This window comes from Bufo bufo, chromosome 2 (assembly GCF_905171765.1).
Source record: "Bufo bufo chromosome 2, aBufBuf1.1, whole genome shotgun sequence".
Lineage (NCBI taxonomy): Eukaryota > Metazoa > Chordata > Amphibia > Anura > Bufonidae > Bufo > Bufo bufo.
In genome coordinates, this window is record NC_053390.1 from 738295624 (window position 1) to 738319356 (window position 23733).

Consider the following 23733-nt stretch of genomic DNA (forward strand, 5'->3'; position numbering starts at 1 on the left):
TTTCACCTTCACGGATCACAAGATCTTTCACATGGCCAAGAATGCATATAAGGGGCGTATATATAGAATTAATGAGTCTGACCAAATCCTTCCAGTATCCTTTCCAAAACATATGCAGGATGCAGTTGTCTTCCTTCACACAAGGGAGAATATCTTATGGAGGAAAAGTAGAGTCCTGTATACCCTGTGTAAAAAGGCCTTATTCACACGTCCGTTGTTTCTTTCCTGATCTGTTCCGTTTTTTGCGGAACAGATCTGGACCAGATCTGGACCCATTCATTTTCAATGGGTCCTGAAAAAAAATCAGACATTGAGCTGTCCGTTTTTTTCAGGACCCATTGAAAATGAATAGGTCCAGATCTGGTCCAGATCTGTTCCGCAAAAAACGGAACAGATCAGGAAAGAAACAACGGACGTGTGAATAAGGCCTAGAGCAGATAAGCGATGCGATGGACAGTCTGAGGATCCACTGCAAAATGTCTTCCCATTGATCAGGTTCCATTGGACCAGTGTCCCCTTCCCACTTCAATTGTGTCTGAAATGGTCATGTGTCCATATGTTTTCATAGATGCTTCTATATGCAGGATATCATTCCCCATGTTGATGTTCAGTTACCCACCACTATTGTGAACTGAGAGACCTGCATATCTCTATTAGATGTCTCTGTCTTGAAGGCATGCCAAAGTTGCAGGTATTGATAAGGAATCTGGATTGTCTTAGCGGAAATCTTCAAGATCGTATGACCCTGATGCTAGCGCAGCCGCCATGTAACCCTGAAGATCACAGCTCTGGTAACTGACTTGTTGGTTTTCATGGCCTTCTGCAGGCTTGAGGAGTGCCAGCATATTGGTAATGTCCTCCAGGACATGTGGAAAGCCGCTTTTCACAGGCTGCTTTCCTGGAGGTACTGTTAGGCTTCTGCCACACCCAAAAGATTTGCTTCCAGGACTCTTCCAGGAGGTCTCCCCTTTTTCCAGGAGCCTCCTTGATGTTCCAGGAAAGGCAGGAATGCTGATATGACTGCATAAATAGACAGATTAGCAAATTGAGTAATGTTTGGTGGCCATAATAGTCCCCAGATACACTGTCACCTGGTTTTGCTATATTTTTATTTTGCTATATAATGACCTAATACACATTTTATCAACCTGACATAGGAGAAGAGCTCAAGGATATTTTTTAGTACAGGTATGTATAAAGTGCCCTATGATGTATTCATTAGGTGGATTATGCCGTCAGGTTCTGACATTTTGATCCTATTCCAAACTACCGACCATGGCAAGCTGGGAGGCTGCACAATGTATCTGGAAATACTGCATGATTATATATGTCAAGGAAAAAATTGTGGGAATGAGGGGCTGTAGGGACCAGCATTTGTCTGAGGTGGCTTATTAACATAGATAATCTAAAGGCGGGTTTACACTGGCCGATAGAACAGCCGACAGTTGGCTGCTCGTTCAGTGAAGGAGACCGCTGTATTTACATGCAGTGATCCCCTTCACAGTATGAGGACCGGGGATGGCTATAGTGATCCCTCGTCCTCATACAGAATCATTGTTTCTGGACAGCAGATCGTTGTTTAGACCACATGATCTGTATCACGGTCGGCGTGGCTATCACATACGTGACACAGAGGGAGGGAACGAGGAAGGCCCTGCCCAAGTGAGAGGGAAGATGGTGACCCCTGACTCACCTGGCGGCTGGCACCTGGCTGCCCTGACGTCCCTAGACGGGTTCCTCACCCGTACGCCGATCACGTGCCTAAAGCCCTGGCTTTCCCTGAGCTGAGCCCTAGGTAGTGAACAGGGCGATGGGAACACTAGTCCGCACCACTAACTCTAAGGGAAAACACCAAGGGGAGGACAGACAACACAGACTCAACATATATTCCCAGGTGGGCGACAACAGGAGACAACAATAAGCCAAACAGGGATCCGGAGGGTAGCACACAGGAACAACAACCAGGATTAACCACTCCAGTGGGTCAGTATAGATGTCCAGGCAGGAAGCTCTATAACTGGCAACTAGAGAAGTGTGAGGGGAGAATATAAGGAGGTAGGGAGTGGCAGACACGAAACAGCTGAGGAGGAGAAGCTACGGATCCCTGAGAGAGACAAAAAGGATAGCAAGGCAAACACAGAAAACAATAACTAAGAAACACCATGATCTTTAGATATAGAGCGTGCAGCCACCCGCTGCGACTTCCTGACCCCGGGTATAACGGAGTCAGACGTGGCTCTTGATACCCTCGTGACAATATGCTGCCCAGGAACCATGATTGGTTGGCGCCCGCACGAACAACAGGATCTGAACAAGCGTTTTGCTCGTTCATCAGGTGATCGGCGGCACATTTAGATGGCCAGATTATTGGGAACGAGCATTCACAGGAGAGGTCGTTCCCGATAATCTGCCTGATTATTGGTACGTGTAAATCCACCGTAAGACTCTTCCATGCTAAGATGCCAAGATACTTTATGCAAATTCAGCCTTTCAGTTAAATGTATTTGGAAATATATTTTTAGCAAAATTGGATGACATCTTTGGAAACTTTTAAGGCTCATTTATACAGACACGGTAGCTGCCTGCAGAGGCTGTATGATCAAACAGTGATCCTGATGGAACACAGCATGAGATCACCAAAGGGAACATTGCTCAGGCGCTGGGGTCATTGATCCCCATGCCTCAGTGCTTCGGTTCTTCATACAAATAGCATCTGTAATGTTGTGTTGCCATCAAACACTGATGATAGGTTGTGGGATAACTAAACGCTACTGGAGTGTTACATCTGAAAAATATTATTGGCCAACCGTGTGTAAGTATTGGTGCAGTGCCTGAGCTGTGTGCTAGCCTAGGAAGCCTCGTAGTGGGGGCTCCCGGTGTAATTATGTTGGGGACTATAGCTCTTACTATTGATATCACTTTTCTATTCCAAACTTTGGAGGAGAACATTTGCTAACTCCTCATAACTGGTGGCCCCCCAAAAAAAGCCAAGAAACCTTCATACAAATGGCATTCTTGTACTTGCAGGTAACTGATATAATAATTAACCGTTCATTTATAATTAGTCCATGTTTACTGTATGCATGGGTGCTGCCCATACCAACAAGTTATATATTCCAGTATGCAAGGCTTTGAATCAATGAGGGTGTTCAATCCCATGTTTTAAGATTTTAGTTGGAAACTGTCCAATAAAGTGGTCATACTTGTACAACTACATCTTCTGGTAGACGTTAGAACATTCATAAAAGTCCTGGGGTTTTCCAGGACTTTGACATGGATGACCTATCATCAGGATAGGTCATCAATGTCTCATTGGTGGGTTTCCAACACCCATTAACCCTGGAGATCTGCTGTTTGAAGAGGCTGGTGTGCTCCAGTGAGCAGTGACCTCCTCACAGCTTACCAAGTATTGTGTCTGTGCTTGATATTGCAGCCCAAGCCCATGCAACCGATGAACATGATGTCACTGGCCTATGAAGCGGCCATAGCGTGCCTCCTCAAACAGGAGACACCCATCGATCAGATATTCATGTCCTATCGATATTAAACACCTACAAAACCCCTTTAAAAGCTGAGCTGTAATGGTTTGCTGTGGGCAACAGACATATATATACTCAGATCAGTCAAAATGTTGCTGACTGATCTTTTACTGGGTTTCTCTTTATTTTAATTATGGCTTTGGTTTATATCATGGACAGCTCAACTCATTGACATGTGAGTATAAATGTTCCTATAAATGTTGTCTGGCTCTTTACATTTTATAAAAAAAGGCTCTCCATGATATAAAATAATAAAATAAGTGAATACTTGCCTTACTCTTATTTAAAGCTGGAAATTGATGGGTTACTATGGGCAACTACTTCACTTGTGCATTGCACTAGTTTTGCTAAATCTCCTTCATCGTGTCCCAGCTCTTTCCTTAAAGTGGTTATGCCATGATTTATGTAAAATATAAAAACCAGACATCATATAGTGCATGACAATACCTTTCTGACAAAGCTCGAACCAGCCCCGTACCTCACATGGGTCCAGAGATCTCCACATTCATTACTTCTGTTAGATAATCTTCAGCCTAGCAGCTCAGGGAGTGTGTCCTTTCTGATGTGACTCTCTCCCTGTAATTTCTACAGCTTCTAACAGAACATATGGCTGGTGGCAGTTGAAGATTTTAACTGAGCACGTTCGACCAGCTCAGTGAGACAGACCAAAAAAATAAGAAAAAGGGCAAACAGCAGGTGGCGCCATACAGATACATTTTATTGAATAACTCAGTGGCTATACTACATTTTAAATTGCATGTAATTACAAAAGTATTCAGATCTAGGTGCTGGATTGAAAAATGTAGAAAATGTTTCCTGACACAACCCTTTTAACCATTCTTAGTAGCAAAATTTAGCAGGGTATGTACTGCACATTCAGTATTGCTCATGCTCCTTAAAACGATATGCTATATAAACCTGTTTTCTAATAGTAGTGTAATGTTACTATAGCAAAAAAGAGAATTGGTTGTCAAGTTGAATAGGAAGACATGATTACTGTACTTACCATGAAGAAAGTGTGTGCTGTAATCACAGTAGGTTGCTGCAGGTTTATAAATTAGGCATGATGACACAAATGTTCTTAAAAGACCATTACCGCGGCACTGCCTGAGTGCGAGGACACAGTGACGGGTGACACATCACTTGTGTATTGTATATTGTACAGTAAATGCATATATAAGAGAAGTGGAGCACTCTGTGACCCAACAGACCTGCCCAAAAGGGAGGGAAGGGTACTTGCGGTGCACTTAGTGCGCTATAACGGGTGTTTCCACATGTTACCCCTCTGTCTTTGAATTTCTATTGCTAATTGCTAAACCACTGAAGACAATACCAATAGTACTCTCATAGGGACAGACCCAGACAGTAGAGGGCCCTTGTACAAGAACAGTAAATGGGTCCCACTCTTTCCAAGAGCATCTCCTTATTTCTTCCTAGCAATCCTCCAGCAATTGTGAGCTCTGAAATTAAAGGGGGTTGCCCGGTTTCCTGTATTGATGACTTATCTTCAGGATAGTTCTTCAATATCAGATCGGTGGGGGTCTGACACCCGACACCCCTGCCGATCAGCTGTTTGAAGAGAACACAGCTGTAATTACACTGTTTGCCACTGCGATTTTGGCAGCAAGCAGGTAAACAATTGATCGGCGGAGGTGCCGAGACTCAGACCTCTGCCAATCTGATACTGATTACCTATCCTGAGGATCATCAATATAGAAAACTCCCCGTATGATCTCCCTCTAAGGGTCCATTCACACGTCTGTAGTGTATTGCGGATCCGCAAATTGCGGATCCGTAATACACCCGGCCGGCACCCCCCATAGAACTGCCTATTCTTGTCTGAAATTGCGGACAAGAATAGGACATGTTCTATTTTTTTTGCAGAGCAGCGGCCCGGAAGTTTGGGGCTGAAGCCCGGAGGTTCGGGGCTGCCCTCCGGAATTGCGGATGCGAAGAGCACATACTGTCCTGCCCCATTGAGAATGAATGGGTCTGCATCCGTTCCCGATATTGCGGTACGGATGCGGACCCATTTGCGGACATGTGAATGGACCCTTAATGATATCAGTATAGGACACCCCGTTTAATGACCTCTGCCTTTTACATGCATGTGAATACACAGTAGGAATGTCCACCTCTGTCTCGGAGGTGCTCCTCCCAGTGCAAAACTTAGGCCTCATTCACACTTCTGCGTCCATTTGACATCTTTGGAAAATCCGTCCGTGTTTTATCCATGAAGAATACGTGTTTGGTCCGTGTGTCCATTTTTTGTCCCCCATATTTCACGAATGCTGCTCAGCTGAATATTAATTTCCAGAGCACCTTCTACCAGTGGTCAGTGAACAACCACTGACAGAACACGGATGCCACTGTTGTGTCAGTGGTCTTTCATTGGCCCATAGACTACAATGGGCACGTATGGTTCACATCACGGACCACAGTGGTGCAATTTTTTTCCACTGACCCACAGTCAGTGGAAAACCACTGATGTGTGAACAAACACATTAACATCAATGGGCATGTGTGTCGTCTGTGGAGAACGTGGACAGCACACGACCTGAAGTGTGAACGAGGCCTTATTGTAGTGCCCATAGAGCCAGGTTACATGAGAGCAGCCTGTCAGCACCCGCTGTAATTCCTCTGCCGTTCTCTGTTATTAGAGATGCAAACCTGGCTATTATCAAATGATACGCGTCAGAAATAAAAAAACTTATGCTGCTAGATCAGATACCTGTAAATTATACGTTTAATAAACGTGTTGTATACATATACTTATTTTTACAGGTTTTCTCTTTACAAAAGAATAGAAATTGGCCCTGCCGTTGTTTTCATGTTCTAGCTAGAAAATTGTTCGATATGCGATATATATGTATTCCTACATTGGTGTGACGCTGAGTCAGAAAATGTGGCCCACAGATGACGTCTGTCCGAACCAACCTAACCCAACTGATATCTGTCCAATTGTTCAGATAAATAAGCAGGTAGGTAATGGATCATCCTTGCTGGCCCATTATTAGACTCAAGCTGTTTTATGGCCGCCTGTCATGAGCAGTCTGCTGAATTCATCAGCGGAACGCTGCCTGACCTCTCATGGCGGTGACTGACAGGCTGCTGTATCTACTCCTGTAAATGCATACACAGTAATCAATCGCCATGCAGAGGGGTGGGGGGCGGCATTCCACTTATTAGTACACCAGACTATGACTACATGGTGCTGTTTTTGTTTTTGATTTCGCTAATAGGAGTCCAGACCTGTGTATACGGGGTCAGCATATTCAGCTGACAGATCTGCTGTAAGTCCGTTTGATTTAATTGTATGTACTTCACATCAGTCTGAGACATTCAGCCGAAACCTTGGCGCTGTGAAAACAGCTGGAAGTGCTGAGATTTCCTGTCTTTTTTGACTTTCCTGCAACAGGAAGGTGCTGGACAGGACAAGGAGTCATAATTGCATTCAAAGCATAAAACTATGTAAGTGAGCCATTCCTAAGGTCCCGACAGTGGCTTCTTCCAGGGACGTTATAGAGAGAGAGTGTTATATGATCACTAACATTTCACACAGCTTCGCATAAATCAATAAGTACAAGCGACTATAAGAAACTTTTCAATATGTTTTATAAGAGATAAATATCAATTTCTCATGTTATCAGCCGTTTATGGATCTCCCCCTCCCCTTGGTAATTGCTTTTCTTTTTTAAATATGCTTTGAATCTGTACAGGATGGGAGCAGCTTACAGAAATATCATATTATACATGCCAATACAAGTCTATGGAGAGGAAAGGGGGAGGAGTGAGCGGGAGCTGATTAAGACAGGACTCCAGGAGAGCCAGCAAAGAGACTGCTGCAGCTAAATAGGAAGTTTATATTTCAGTCCAAGTGCTTTATTCACAGCCAGGTATGTCAGTACCTCTCTATAATGTCCTCCATGATCCTGGGGCTTTTTCTGAGTGAGAGATGGTTAGGAAGCAGATTCTCCTCTACTTTCTGTGTGCAGTGGATCACAACTAGTCTCCACCCACCAAATCCAGGAGAATTGCAAATTAGACATTCTGCAGGGGAAAACTAGTAAAAAAAAAATACTAGAAGGCGTATAATGGCCAGAATTTGTGTTATTCCTCATTTATGCATACTGTGCTACTGATTAATGCAAAGTTTGTTGAAAGGTTAGTTGCTCTTCAAGGTATGTTCACACTGATGTGTATTTGCAGTGGAATTCACAGCAGAGACCAGAAACTCTGATTTCTGCCATGGATTTACAGTTCGTCATGCTACAAATCCACATGTGGATTTGGCCCATTTCAGTGGAGCTAATTTATATGGGGCCACCTGGATGTTGTTTCCATGCGGCTCTCGTGTTTGTTTGGCACCAGAAAGTGACATATTACTTCTCATATCACATATCCGCCAGATACTCGCTAATTATAGGAACGTCCGTTATCTGGCGGTGCAAAAGTGCCACTGATGAACGATTAGTTGTGTGGTCACAAAAATTGTGCTTTCCTGCCAGCAGATCATGCTGTGTAATAACGATCTGCTGCTGGCAAACAACGTGTCTGTTTGGGGATAAGCGAAGGCACTAGCGATCGTACCTCACCATACTATGGAGGAGATCAATGCATGTTAATGCAGTGGTCCGCTGAGGAGGAGGCGATTGACGGGAAGGAACGCTTCCTTCCCAACAATCACCTGCTGTATCGTCCCATCTAATTGACCTTAAGGAAGCTAGAGGTAGATAGATAGATATTAGATAGATAGATAATTTATTAAACTCTATTTCTATTAAAAGTAATTGTAAGAAATGACCTATGACACGGATAGCATAGGACCAGAATTCTTCCAGTTTGGGCGTTGGGGGTAACCCTTTATTAATTTATGTTGCTCATATAGCGCCAACATATTCCTCAGCACTGTACAGAAATTGTCATTACTTATATCAGTCCTCTGTGGGACACAATCTAATATTCCTACATCAGACAGTTCCTACATCAGATCTGTCAGTGTATTTATTCTTTTGAAGAGTGGAAAGCAGAGTCCTCAGAGGAAAGCCACACGAGGCAGGTCATATATGTGATGTGCACATTGGGAAGCCACAGTATGTAGTTGCAGTCAGACCTAGATTTCATTATGGGTAAGTCACTATGTGGGAGAGTTATAAAGACTGGTGTTCCCATCTGCCAGTCTTGATCCCTGTGTGCCAGAGTGAGATGCGCCTAATTTATTAAGAGACAGATGCCTCTTAATAAATTAGGTGCATCTCTGGCCCTCCCATGTGCTAGAAACTCAAATCTCTGCCAGCTAGGGGCTGGTGTAAACTTGAGCATAACTAACACCCTGTCAAGCTCTGCCCCTTTTCTCGCCACTTTTCTAAAAAGCTCAACAAGTTCCAAATTATGGAGCAAAAGCTGTGCGCCATCATTTGGGACTTTTTTTTTTTTACACAACAATAGTGGTATTATTGCTTTAAGAAATGTTCCCCTATGCACTTTATTTAGGTATTATCTGAAACATTAAAAAGAAGAATTGTGATGGCACACTCACATTTGGTTTAAACTAAAAGGTATTTATTATTAATGATTAAAATATTTATTGTTTGTTGTGGAATGGGTAAAAATAAATAATTAAAATGGTAGGGTATAGTGACAAATCGTGATTCTTAATTGGGATGTGTTAAGGTTGGTCTAAAATGTAAAATATAATATATATAAAATGGTCAATGATAGATGGGATCAATGATAAATGGGATCCGTATGTCCTAAAGGATCCAGCAGTTGTTCAATTATTCAAAGGTTCATTCAACAAGTTCAGTAAATTCAATAAAGTCAATAAAGTCAAAAAGGTCCTTCAGGATACATATTGATAATAGTTCAGTCCTGTGAGACAGTGGTATTCCAGAAGCATATTCGATATAAATAGCAAGTGAAAAAGAATAAATAAATAGTAACCAGAAGTCCGTGCAAAAAGGATAATGTGAAAAATTAATCAAATAAGTGAAAAAATATAAATAAATAAAAATGCTTAAATAAAAATAGTTAAGAATAGTGCTTTTGTTTTTGAATAAAAATATAAATATAAATGAACTGCAGTCGTGGAGACGGAATACTTCTGGTCTAGTATCCACAGAATTCCAATTGTTCAGTCACCCGCCTGTTTAAGCAGAGAGCGTCTCTCATACCAGGATTTCAATTTGCTGGAAAGTAATTTGCAAGTTGGCTTTCCAGTTTGTTTTGTTAAGTGTATGGCAGTTATTTGTATTGTAGTACAGGGTGGGCCATTTATATGGATACATCTTAATAAAATGGGAATGGTTGGTGATATTAACTTCCTGTTTGTGGCACATTAGTATATGTGAGGGGGGAAACTTTTCAAGATGGGTGGTGACCATGGCGGCCATTTTGAAGTTGGACATTTTGAATCCAACTTTGGTTTTTTCAATAGGAAGAGGGTCATGTGACACATAAAACTTATTGGTAATTTCACAAGAAAAACAATGGTGTGCTTGGTTTTAACGTAACTTTATTCTTTCATGAGTTATTTACAAGTATCTCTTTGTTTACAGCCATTGACATGTCGCCGAGGTTAACACGTGAGGAGCGGATAGAAATTGTGTTGATGTCTGGTGAACGCAGTAACCGGGTAATTGCAGCAGATTTCAATGCAAGACACCCTACGAGACCACCCATCTCCCATGCTACCGTTAGCAAACTGCTTGCTAAGTTTCGTGAAACTGGTCCAGTGTTGGATTTGCCAAAATGTGGACGCATGAAATCTGTCTCTAATGAAGAAACATCAGTGGCTGTCCTAGCTTCATTCAGCAAGAGCCCACAGCGTAGCACTCGCCGCATGTCACTGGAGAGTGGCATTAGTCGAACATCCCTTCGGCGGGTATTAGCTACTCACAAATGGCACCCTTACAAACTCCAGCTACTGCAGCATCTCAACGAGGATGACCCAGATCGGCGCACTGAATTTGCAGAATGGGCAAAACAAAAATTGGAACAGGACCCTCAGTTTATGCAGAAGATTTTGTTCAGTGATGAGGCAAACTTTTATGTGAATGGTGAAGTTAACAAACAAAACCACCGCTATTGGTCTGACACTAACCCACATTGGATAGATCCCTCCAAGACTGTTGGAACAAAAAAAATGTATGGTATGGTATGGTATATGGGGTACAAAGATAGTGGGGCCATTCTTCATCAATGGAAACCTCAAGGCCACTGGATATGCGAAAATGCTACATGATGATGTGTTTCCCTCTTTATGCACTGAAGCTGGCACATTCCCTAAGTTTTTCCAGCAAGATGGTGCACCACCACATTATGGGTGTCAGGTCCGAGCATTCATAGATGAACAGTTTCCTGGAAAGTGGATTGGTCGTCGTGGCCCAGTTGAATGGCCCCCAAGGTCTCCCAATCTGACCCCCTGAGACTTTTATCTTTGGGGTCATCTGAAGGCAATTGTCTATGCTGTGAAGATACGAGATGTGCAGCACCTGAAACTACGGATACTGGAAGCCTGTGCTAGCATTTCTCCTGCGATGTTGCTATCAGTGTGTGAAGAGTGGGAGAAGAGGGTTGCATTGACAATCCAACACAATGGGCAGCACATTGAACACATTTTATAAGTGGTCAGAAACTTGTAAATAATTCATGAAAGAATAAAGTTATGTTAAAACCAAGCACACCATTGTTTTTCTTGTGAAATTCCCATGAAGTTTGATGTGTCACATGACCCTCTTCCTATTGAAAAAAACTAAAGTTGGATTCAAAATGTCCGACTTCAAAATGGCCGCCATGGTCACCACCCATCTTGAAAAGTTTCCCCCTCACATATACTAATGTGCCACAAACAGGAAGTTAATATCACCAACTATTCCCATTTTATTAAGGTGTATCCATATAAATGTCCCACCCTGTATATATATTACGGATGGACAATAAAGAGTATATGTACTTTACCACTCTTCGGTCTGTTGTGTTGTCCTCCGTCCTGCAGGGACCTGCGTGGCGTCCCACGTGATCACTTGCTTTACCATGTGGTGTTCCACGTGATGGTGATTCAGCCTTATGTCACTCGGTTTCGGGTTCCTGATTGGTCAGTCTTGTTGACTGTGGGAATTTGAAGAATACCGCTGTTGGTGATGTTCGCGCCGTGTATTCTTTGGCTGGAACAAAAACTTTAATCCAATTTCTCCGTATTTCTTATAATCCTCACTGCTTCCTCAGACCAAAACATACCTTATCCCAAACATACCTAAAGTTAGCTTTATATGAGCATTTGAATGACCGAGAATGTTTGGGATAACACCTTAATAAAGTGCATAGGGGGACATTTTTTAAAACAATAATACCACTATTGTTGTGTAGGTCTGAGATTTTTGAAAAGTTTAATAAATTGATGCAATTTTGCTCCACCAAAGAGGTGGCATAGTAAGATCTCAAGACAGAAATGTTAGACTTGAAGATGCACCAATTTAGTGACCAGAGGATTGGTCATCAGTACAGTATGAGATTGGTGGGGGTCCAACAGACCGGAAATTTAAAGTGGCTCTGGAAAAGTACTAAAAGTGGCCCCGTTTTGTAGTGGGTTCTAAATTCATGGAAGGCAGGGCCAACACAAGTAGGCAGGGCCAGCAATACCATACTGCCGCACGTTATACCACCCCAACAGAGCAAAATACCACAGTCCATCACAAAATACAGACGCCAGCAGCACAAAATACATCCCCAAAAACTTCTACTGGCCGGCCGTTAGGAGCGCTCAGGTGGCCCCTTGGGCATCGGCCCACCAGGATTTTTCCCTGTAAGGTTTATGGCAAATCCGCCCCTGGGGTCAAACACCCAACATCCCCATGATTAGCTGTTAGCGGCCGCCACAGGTTCTGTAAGTAATATATACAGTATATGTATACAAAGTTGAACGCCACAGCTCCGTACATTGTGTAATGATCATTCTACGGCACTGTAACTGGTGCTCCTGTACATACACTCACCTAAAGAATTATTAGGAACACCTGTTCTATTTCTCATTAATGTATCTAGTCAACCAATCACATGGCAGTTGCTTCAATGTATTTAGGGGTGTGGTCCTGGTCAAGACAATCTCCTGAACTCTAAACTGAATGTCAGAATGGGAAAGAAAGGTGATTTAAGCAATTTTGAGCGTGGAATGGTTGTTGGTGCCAGACGGGCCGGTCTGAGTATTTCACAATCTGCTCAGTTACTGGGATTTTCACGCACAACCATTTCTAGGGTTTACAAAGAATGGTGTGAAAAGGGAAAAACATCCAGTATGCGGCAGTCCTGTGGACAAAAATGCCTTGTGGATGCTAGAGGTCAGAGGAGAATGGGCCGACTGATTCAAGCTGATAGAAGAGCAACGTTGACTGAAATAACCACTCGTTACAACCGAGGTATGCAGCAAAGCATTTGTGAAGCCACAACATGCACAACCTTGAGGCGGATGGGCTACAACAGCAGAAGACCCCACCGAGTACCACTCATCTCCACTACAAATAGGAAAAAGAGGCTACAATTTGCACGAGCTCACCAAAATTGGACTGTTGAAGACTGGAAAAATGTTGCCTGGTCTGATGAGTCTTGATTTCTGTTGAGATATTGAAATGGTAGAGTCCGAATTTGGCGTAAACAGAATGAGAACATGCATCCATCCTCTGATGGCTACTTCCAGCAGGATAATGCACCATGTCACAAAGCTCGAATCATTTCAAATTGGTTTCTTGAACATGACAATGAGTTCACTTTACTAAAATGGCCCCCACAGTCACCAGATCTCAACCCAATAGAGCATCTTTGGGATGTGGTGGAACGGGAGCTTCGTGCCCTGGATGTGCATCCCTCAAATCTCCATGAACTGCAAGATGCTATCCTATCAATATGGGCCAACATTACTAAAGAATGCTATCAGCATCTTGTTGAATCAATGCCACGTAGAATTAAGGCAGTTCTGAAGGCAAAAGGGGGTCCAACACCGTATTAGTATGGTGTTCCTAGTAATTCTTTAGGTGAGTGTATGTCCTACACAACTTTGCAGATAGTTTTGGTAAAAATATCCTTTATTTAGTGTTTACAACTTCTTACCATATGAATGCGTTTCAACGGTTACTAACAATAGACCCTAGTCAGATCTGGCAGTCATGTTTCACTCTCTTTTATTTGTCCCCTACTTTTTGCTAACTGACGAGATGTAACTTAGCAAGGATTAGGCAGCAGATAGAATGGAGTATGATTACAGCATCCGACAGCACAGTTTGTAGTCTGTTACCATGGAGAAACATAGGCCTGCATTGAAGCAGTAGACACAAAATAGCAGGATATACAGTCCTGATCAAAAGTTTAAGACCACTTGAAAAATGGCAAAAAATCATATTTAGCATGGCTGGATCTTAACAAGGTTCCAAGTAGAGCTTCAACATGCAACAAGAAGAAATGTGAGTGAGACAAAACATTTTTTGAGCATTCAATTTAATGAAAACAACGAATAAACTGAAACAGGCTGTTTTTAAGCTGATCAAAAGTTTAGGACCACACCTCCAAAAAAAAACTAAACCCCCCCAAAACAGAAATCCAACTTCCAAACATGAACTCAGTAATGAGTATCTCCACCGTTATTGTTTATCAGTTCAAAAATTTGTTTCGGCATGCTTGATGCAAGCGTTTCCATGAGGTGTGTGGGAACATTTCTCCAAGTGGTGAAGACGGCCGCACGAAGGCCATCTACTGTCTGGAACTGTTGTCCATTTTTGTAAACTTCCCTTGCCATCCATCCCCAAAGGTTCTCAATTGGATTTAGATCAGGGGAACACGCAGGATGGGCCAAAAGAGTGATGTTATTCTCCTGGAAGAAGTCCCTTGTCCTGCGGGCATTGTGTACTGTAGCGTTGTCCAGTTGAAAAACCTAGTGGTTACCACACAGACGAGGGCCCTCAGTCATGAGGAATGCTCTCTGCAACATCTGGACATAGCCAGCGGCCGTTTGACGCCCCTGCACTTCCTGAAGCTCTATTGTTCCACTGAAGGAAAAAGCACCCCAGACCATTATGGCGCCCCCTCCACTGTGGCGTGTAGAAAACATCTCAGGTGGGATCTGCTTGTCATGCCAGTAGCGTTGGAAACCATCAGGACCATCAAGGTTAAATTCTTTCTCATCAGAGAATAAAACTTTCTTCCACCTTTTGAATGTCCCATGTTTGGTGCTCTCTTGCAAAGTCCAAACGAGCAGTTCTGTGGCTTTCAAGGAGACGAGGTCTTTGAAGAAGTTTTTTGTTTTAAAAGCCTTAATTTGGGTCGGGGTCGTCCAGTGTCTTGACGGACAGCCAATTGGATCCTCCGACTCAGTGCTGATGAAATTTTTTTGGGTCTTCCACTTGACTTTTTTGTTCCATAACCCTCAGGATCATTTAAGAAATTCCAAATGACTGTCTTACTGCGTCCCACCTCAGCAGCAATGGCGCGCTGCGCGTGAGAGACCCTGCTTATGCAGTTCAACAACCCGACCACGTTCAAAAAGGGAGAGTTTTTTTGACTTTGCCATCACAACGTGTGACTACCTGACAGAAAATGACAATGAATCCACATCTTTGCACAGATTTGGCCTTTTAAAGGCATGTGGTCCTAAAATTTGGATCAGCTGAAAAACAGCCTGTTTCAGTTTAATCGTTGTTTTCAATTAATTGAATGCTCAAAAAATGTTTTGTCTCACTCCCATTTCTTCTTGTTGCATGTTGAAGCTCTACTTGGAACCTTGTTAAGATCCAACAATGTAAAATATGATTTTTTGCCATTTTTCAAGTGGTCTTAAACTTTTGATCAGGACTGTATTTAATCAGTAATTGCAAGTTTCTAAATATCTTGTGTATCTTAAATATCTTTATGTATTTTCATGATCAAAAATATATTGCGTTTTGTGCACTGCAGATGTAAAAAGGTATACCTTTATATGATCGGTGTGGGTACATTAGCCACATGTACAGGGTGGGCCATTTATATGCATACACCTTAAAAAAATGGGAATGGTTGGTGATATTAACTTCCTGTTGTTTGTGGCACATTAGTATATGTGAGGGGGGAAATTTTCAAGATGGGTGGTGACCATGGCGGCCATTTTGAAGTCGGCCATTTTGAATCCAACTTTTGTTTTTTCAATAGGAAGAGGGTGTCAACGCTGAGGATGGGGAAAACCCTCAGCCGTGCGGTATCAGGAGATGTTAGGTCGCTACTTGGCCAGTACCACAGTATTAGAGAGAAGGTCACCTCCTACACATCCCTAATACTGACCCTGTCTCCTAGCCGTATGGGCCGACCCTGATGGTGGGAGGGCTCATACACTGGAACCTGATATTCCTGCTCGCCCTCAGGGTGGCCCTGGACTAGGAGCTGGGTAGACAGCCCGTTTCTCCTGGACACAGAGGAACAGGAGCCTAAAGTGGCCAAGCTACATAGAAAGGGGAACATGAACAGACATATGGCAGTGACAGGTAAGTGAGACTAGTACCACACTTACCTGCCACAGACACACAACCTGGAACCCACGTGCAAGTGCTGCTGTCCACAAACAACACAAAGGACACCGCACACACAGACATCACACGGGAACCCAGGAAACCATATTCTGCAATAAACAAAGACCAAACAAACATCTACTAAACACCATACATAAACCTATGACCACAAGGGTGGCCCCCACTGGCAGATGGAATACACAGGAGGCTGCTCCAGCTAACCATGGCTCAGGTACCCCTCAGACAAGTGGTATACACTGAGGCTTTATAGGCCCAAGTAGCCAAACCCACACAGACACACCCAGTGTTCACACACACAGAAGGGATTTAACCCTTCCAACACCAGGCAAGGGAAGACGGACTCTTAAAGGGGAATACACACATAAACAAACACACTTCACCTGTTGCCGCGGGCAATGGCATGCGTGGCAATCATGTCCTGAGGATCAGCCATAGGGCTGAGACACTGCCACCACATGCACACAACACCACACGTTGCCACAGGCAACCAAGTGAAGGAAAGTGTCACCAAACAAACCACTGGCCGTGACAGAGGGTCATTTGACACATCAAACTGATTGGGAATTTCACAAGAAAAACAATGGTGTGCTTGGTTTTAACGTAACTTTATTCTTTCATGAGTTATTTACAAGTTTCTGACCACTTTTAATATGTGTTCAATGTGCTGCCCATTGTGTTGGATTGTCAATGCAACCCTCTTCTCCCACTCTTCACACACTGATAGCAACATCGCAGGAGAAATGCTAGCACAGGCTTCCAGTATCCGTAGTTTCAGGTGCTGCACATCTCGTATCTTCACAGCATAGACGATTGCCTTCAGATGATCCGAGATGTGCAGCACCTGAAACTACGGATTCTGGAAGCCTGTGCTAGCATTTCTCCTGCGGTGTTGCTATCAGTGTGTGAAGAGTGGGAGAAAAGGGTTGCATTGACAATCCAACACAATGGGCAGCACATTGAACACATTTTGTAAGTGGTCAGAAACTTGTAAATAACTCATGAAAGAATAAAGTTACGTTAAAACCAAGGACACCATTGTTTTTCTTGTGAAATTCCCAATAAGTTTGATGTGTCAAATGACCCTCTTCCTATTGAAAAAACTAAAGTTGGATTCAAAATGTCCGACTTCAAAATGGCCACCATGGTCACCACCCATCTTGAAAAGTTTCCCCCCTCACATATACTAATGTGCCACAAACAGGAAGTTAATATCACCAACCATTCCCATTGTATTAAGGTTTATCCATATAAATGGCCCACCCTGTACAATCACAGGTTTTACCATGCGTACGATAGACACACAGATGTCTAATTACTTTTCTCCTGACATAAAAATAATGAGAAGATTTCTGCTTTAAGATGAAGACTTACATGAAGCGGTAACAATTGAAAAAAATAATAACTCCATATATGTGCGCAGTGAGTGCCATTATACAAAAAAAAATGCAAAACGTATCCGTTTGAATAATACAACCGGCTACATCCATTCAGCACGGATCCGGTTGTATTATATTGAAAATGAACATACTTAATCCAGAACTAAAACCATTGTAAGTTAATAGGCGCTGGATCTGTTTTTTCGTGGCCGAAAAAAACTGATCTGGCACCATTGGCTTACATGGTTTTTGATGCCAGATCCCACATGTTCAGTTTCCCATGCCGCACACAAAAACGCTGCTATGTGTCTGGCATAGTAATGCAACAAAACGGAACGGACTTCATTCCGGTGCACTCTGGTCTATTCAGTTTTGTCCCCATTGAAAATGAATGGGGACAAAACTGAAGCGTTTTCCTCCAGGTTTGAGATTCTCTGCCGGATCTCAAAACCAGAAAGGAAAACACAGATGTGAAAGTAGCCTAACCTAGTAAATGAAAGGTATGTCAACATGTACTGCGGCACTGCAAAATACCGGGTCGGGGCTCGGGGCAACTGCTTTTCTGGTCTTTTGAGGATATAAAGAACCATTAGGCTCTGTTCACATCGGGTCTGAGCCTCCCTACAGACACATATCTCAGGAGTATTGTCCGAAATATTCCCATTAGGGTCCATTCACACGTCCGTTTTTTCTTTCCTGATCTGTTCCGTTTTTTCAGGAACAGATCTGGACCCATTCATTTTCAATGGGTCCTGGAAAAAAACGGACAGCTCAATGTCTGATTTTTTTCAGGACCCATTGAAAATGAATGGGTCAAGATCTGGTCCAGATCTGTTCCTGAAAAAACGAACAGATCAGGAAAGAAAAAACGGACGTGTGAATGGACCCTTATGCTAAGAGCCATCCTCGTGTATACGGAAATTGCAAGGCGCTTATACAGTGTGAACAGAGCCTATGGTTATAGCGTTACTTGGTTCCTATATATTTATAAAATGTCTGCACGTTTCGGACATGCACACAACCCCTCAACAAATGAGGGGTTGTGTGCTTTGTCTCTGAAAAGACCATCCTGGGAAGCCATGAATGGGCAGTAAACCATAAACACTAAAACTATGCCGTAAAAGTTTTGTGTCCTGGCTCTGCATTTCAGTCCATGATATACAGTAGCAGTGTCATCTCTGCAGCCATATACTGTGTCTCCATCCTATATGGTATAAGGAATAAGAATTAGAAATTTACAAGTAGGTATTTAGATTTCCCTGGAGTGGGCTGTTCGGCATCTCATTTTGGATTTGTTTTTGCGTTCTGCATACGAATGACATCTGCAGAGCACGGTTCAGCAGAATGTCCCCAACGCTCATTTCCAATTATATGGGGCATTGAATAAAAGCCAAGTTTTGTATAATGGAGACATAAAAAAAAGACATAAATTACCAGCAGTGCAGCAGCGTTTCCCGCTGAACGTAGTTTGTAAGTATATTGTAATGCTTTTATTGCTGATTTGCAAAGAACCATTTTCTATTCGTTAAGAGATTTAGATATTATAGGCAAGCCATGGAAGAGCGATTGGCTGCTCTCTGTTAACGATGACTTTCAATAATGGAACAGCTGGATTAAGTGACGCAACATAGCCACGTCTAGTTTCCTAATGCCCTGGTATATTTCAGCCACAGCTTGTGCACCATTTCTTTTATATGCCTTTTATGCCTAGCGCAAGAACCTTCACAAAAGTCAGTAATAAACAAGCTAGAGCAAAATGACTATCATTAAAGGGACTCTCCAGGTTTATCACATTGATGGCTTATCCTTAGTATAGATCATCAATACCAAATCAGTGGGGGACGACTCTCGGCACCCCCGCCAAATAGGCGCTTGAAGTAGCACTGCTTCCTTTCAGCTGTTTACTAGACACCGCTCTGTACTTTTAGTTGTGTGCAGCACCTGATACTACAGCTCAGTATTCTACTGATTAATCAAGTACTCTAATATAAAAAAACTAATTAAAATACAGTTTTCCTTTATAAAAACTCATCAGCCCCCTCATGCCTTTATCAGACCCCCCTGCCATCAGTCCTCAGCGCCATCAGTCCCCTCCATGCCATCAGTCTCGCTCACCCCAGTGCCATCAGCTCCCCCCAGTGCCATCAGCCCCTACCCAGTGCCATCAGTTCCCCCATGCCATCAACTTTCCCCATTGCTATCAGCTCCCCCTGAGTGCCGTCATCTCCCCTCAGTGCCATCAGTTCCCCATGCCATCAGCTCCAACCAATTCCATCAACTCCCCCACCGCCCTCAGCTCCCCTCAGTGCCATCAGTTTCTCCCCCCCTAGCCATCAATCCCCAGCGCCAGTGAAATCAAATACTTACCTTTCCTGCTAGGGGCGCCACAACTCTTCCAGCCTCTTCTTCACGCGGTACACTGTCCTCATGACGTCACACAGCATCAGGTCATGGTGTGCAATACATCCTGACGAAGTGCGTATGATGCTGGTGCTGGCGGGAGACCAGGGAGCGGTAAGTAATAGCAAGCTCCATGGTCACATGGTACAAAATAATCCTCAATGCAAAAAATTTGCATGCAGGATTTTTTGGTGTCGATTTACTTGATTGATTCGAGTAATCGTTTCAGCCCTAGCTCAGTCCCATTCAAGTGAATGAGCCTGAGCGGCAACACCAGTCCAGCCACTACTGAATGTATGGACCAGTGCCTGGTCAACAATGAAGGGGGCATAGTGCTTCAGCTGAGAGTTGGACCCCCACCAATCTGATATTGATGGTCTGCCATAAGGATAATTTTTTTTAGAAATGCAGAATTCCTCTAAACATGGTATGCATGTGTTGGGGAATGTAGTAGTGTATCATGACGTTTTCCTATCAATTCTATCTTAGACTACTTTCACATCTGCGTTTTCAATTCCGCTATTGAGATCAGTCATAGGATCTCAATAGCGGAAGAAAACGCTTCAGTTTTGTCCCCATTCATTGTCAATGGGGACAAAACTGAACTGAACGAAACTGAGTGCTCCAAAATGCATTCTGTTCCGTTTGGTTGCGTCCCCATCGCAGACAGAATAACGCTGCAAGCAGCGTTTTTCTGTCCGCCATGTGGTGCGGTGCAAGACGGATCCATCCTGACACCTAATGTAAGTCATTTGGGACGGATCCATTTTCTCTGACACAATAGAAAACGGATCCGTCCCTCATTGACTTTCAATGGTGTTCATGACGGATCCGTCATGGCTATAGAAGACATAATACAACCAGATCCGTTCATGACGGATGCATGCAGATTTATTATTGTAACAGAAGCGTTTTTTTGCAGATCCATGATGGATCCGCAAAAAACACTAGTGTGAAAGTAGTCTTATCTGTTTATTTCCATTATCAACTTCATTTCTTTAGACCAGGCATCCTCAAACTGCAGCCCTTCAGCTGTTCTAAAACTACAACTCCCACAATGCCCTGCTTTAGGCTGATACCTGTAGGCTGTTCGGGCATGCTGGGAGTTGTAGTTTTGCAACAGCTGGAGGGCCGCAGTTTGAGGATGCCTGCTTTAGACTGATTGACTCTGTTTTTGCATTAGGCCTGTAACACAGCTTATAAGGGTCACACACAGCTTTTGTGCCAGTTTTTGATGTAGTTTTTTGAGCCAAAGCAGAAGTGGATTAGAATGGAATGAGAAATATAAGGACGGGCTTGTACGTATCCATCCTGCAGGATCCACTTCTGGCTTTGGCTCAAGAACCTGCCTCAAAAAGCTGTGTGTGACACCACCCTAATACATGCTTGAAACATCCAAGGCTCCCGGCAAGAAGGAAAACCTCCTGGACTCCCAGAAAAGCTGGTAAATCTCTCAAGTGCTGCATGGAAGACTTCTTTCTGAAAGTAGCTGGGATGCTGTGCATTGAGGGGGCAAGGAACGACCTAAAAAGAGTGTCTGAGGAAAAGGGCGTACTAATGCCCCATAAACCTACCTGTCTCCCAAATCCTGCCTTTCTCAAGTTGGCAAGTATTCTATTAAACAGGGGCGTAACTACCATAGCTGCAGACCATGCGACTGCTATGGGGCCCAGGGCAAGAGCAGGACCAGTCTTGGTTGGGGTTATGTCCTCATCTACTGGAGGACTCTACCCTCTAAAGGAACAACTTTTAGCAAATGAGGCAGTGGACAATTGCCCCAAGGGTCATTGAAAAAGGTTTATGCAGAAACCCTTCTGTGCTGTGTGGGGGGCCTGGTTTCATCCTTGCTATGGGGCCCTTTCTTCTCTATGTACACCACTGCTATGAAATAAGCAGTTTGTGAGTAAAGTAATTGCAGCATGCAACCTCACAGTCCGTATTCTCCCCTAGAAAGATTCATCCCTTCTATAGTTCTGTCTGGGTGTGTACTGAAGCACCACATGGACTGTACCTCATGTGCAGTACATGGCACGTTGCATAAGAAGCCCCATTCAAATTTTCCAGATCATCTCCTACCAGTGGTCCTTGAAGATCTTGGTCCAAACGGCATCTGTGTTGTGACCCATAGATTATAATGTGCATGAGAGATCTGTAATCATGGACAAAAAAGGGCATGATTCCGTGGTGTCATTATGTAGCCATCCATGGTCCATGGAAGGTCATGTATAAATACCTGTGGAGAACATGGACAACACACGTCTGGATTTACTGATGTGTGGAAAAGGCCTAACTAGTGGGATTTAGTATGGAGCACAATTCCAGTCTATCACGGGTCAACTACTTGGATTCTTAGAAGCATCCTAAAGATTTTCCATGTATTACCTGTTGCTCTTCAGACATGAACATTCAATTCCACAGCTTCTCTCTGACATCACTGATTATAATCCAGGAACAGCTGGAGACAGGCGTCTTACATCTGTGCCATCCAGCCTTCCTCTATTATGCCAACACTTATGTAAAGCCAAGGGGTTCTTAAAAGTTACAAGAGCAGTCAGGCACCATATGTCGGGGTTAGAACATTTGCTATCCATTAAAATTATAGGTAGGAAGAAACAATCTAGTTATCTAAAGATAAACGTTGGAAGAAAGACTAGGAAAACACTCACACAAAATGTAAGTTTGGGATGTAGCCCAATCATTAAAGGGTTAGACGTGAAAAACTGCAAACCAAACCAAACATCTTCTGCCCAATTCTAAGCCGTAGCTGGTGTAACTGGCCATCAGCATGCTCATTTGGGCTAGGTTGGCAACGATGAAGCTAGCATCATTGGCATGTTTGGCCTGAGCTGAACATTTGTGATGCTATGTAATGGTCATAGAGGATCCATACCTATGATTACTGTGATAGGCTGGACTGAAAACATCCACCACACACTTAAAGGGGTTGTCTCGCTTCAGCAAATGGCATTTATCATGTAGAGAAAGTGAATACAAGGCACGTGCTAATGTATTGTGATTGTCCATATTGCTTCCTTTGCTGGCTGGATTAATTTTTCCACCACATTATACAGTGCTTGTTTCCATGCTACAATCCGCCAGTGGTGGTCGTGCTTGCACACTATAGAAAAAAGTGTCGGCCTCTCTGGTGGCTGGGACCCTGGAAGTGCACATATGCTAGTGCTTTTTCCGATAGTGTGCAAGCACGACCACTGCTTCTGGATCGCAGGGTGGTCATAACCATGGAAATGAGCAGTGTATAATGTGATGGAAAAATGATTCAAGCCAGCAAAGGAGGCAATATGGACAATCGCAATACATTAGTAAGTGCCTTGTATTACCTTTCTCTACATGATAAATTATATTTGCTGAAGTGAGACAACCCTTTAATTCTTATTATATATTTACTGTGATGTGAACCACTCGGCTGGTGGAGGCATCCGTCACTGCTCTGATGTTGTCTTGGTGGCAGCTAGTCTCGCTTCAGGCTGGTACCAGATAACACTGGCAGTGCAGCGTGCTATCTTCTTGGCAGCTCAACAGCAAGAAAACTCACAGCTGACGGGCTTTGCCGGAATGCAAGTGGTCAGCATTTTTCTCGGAGTTACTGGAAAGAGGGAAACGCATTTCACAGCTTGACTGTCTGAATTAGTGTCACATCTTTTGCGGAGCTGTAAGCAGCCAAATGACATCTGTGGAGGCTAGCGCATGCAGAATACAAAGTAGCGGTGGCTTCTGATGGCCATCACATGCCTGCCGATACAACTACAGTACCATCCAAACACCTTCTTGTGACACCTATATATAATATACATTATCTCTGTGCATTTACATGGCAGATTTTGCTGTCAAAATTTTAGCATGGATACCGCACTAAAA

At 43.3% G+C, this 23733-nt stretch overlaps 1 protein-coding gene across 6 annotated transcripts in view; it reads left to right on the top strand.

Annotated features, from left to right (window-relative positions):
• The window catches only part of APBB2 (amyloid beta precursor protein binding family B member 2), a 349600-nt gene that overhangs the window by 76433 nt on the left and 249434 nt on the right, over nt 1-23733 (top strand). The gene's annotated exons all lie outside the window — the stretch shown is intronic.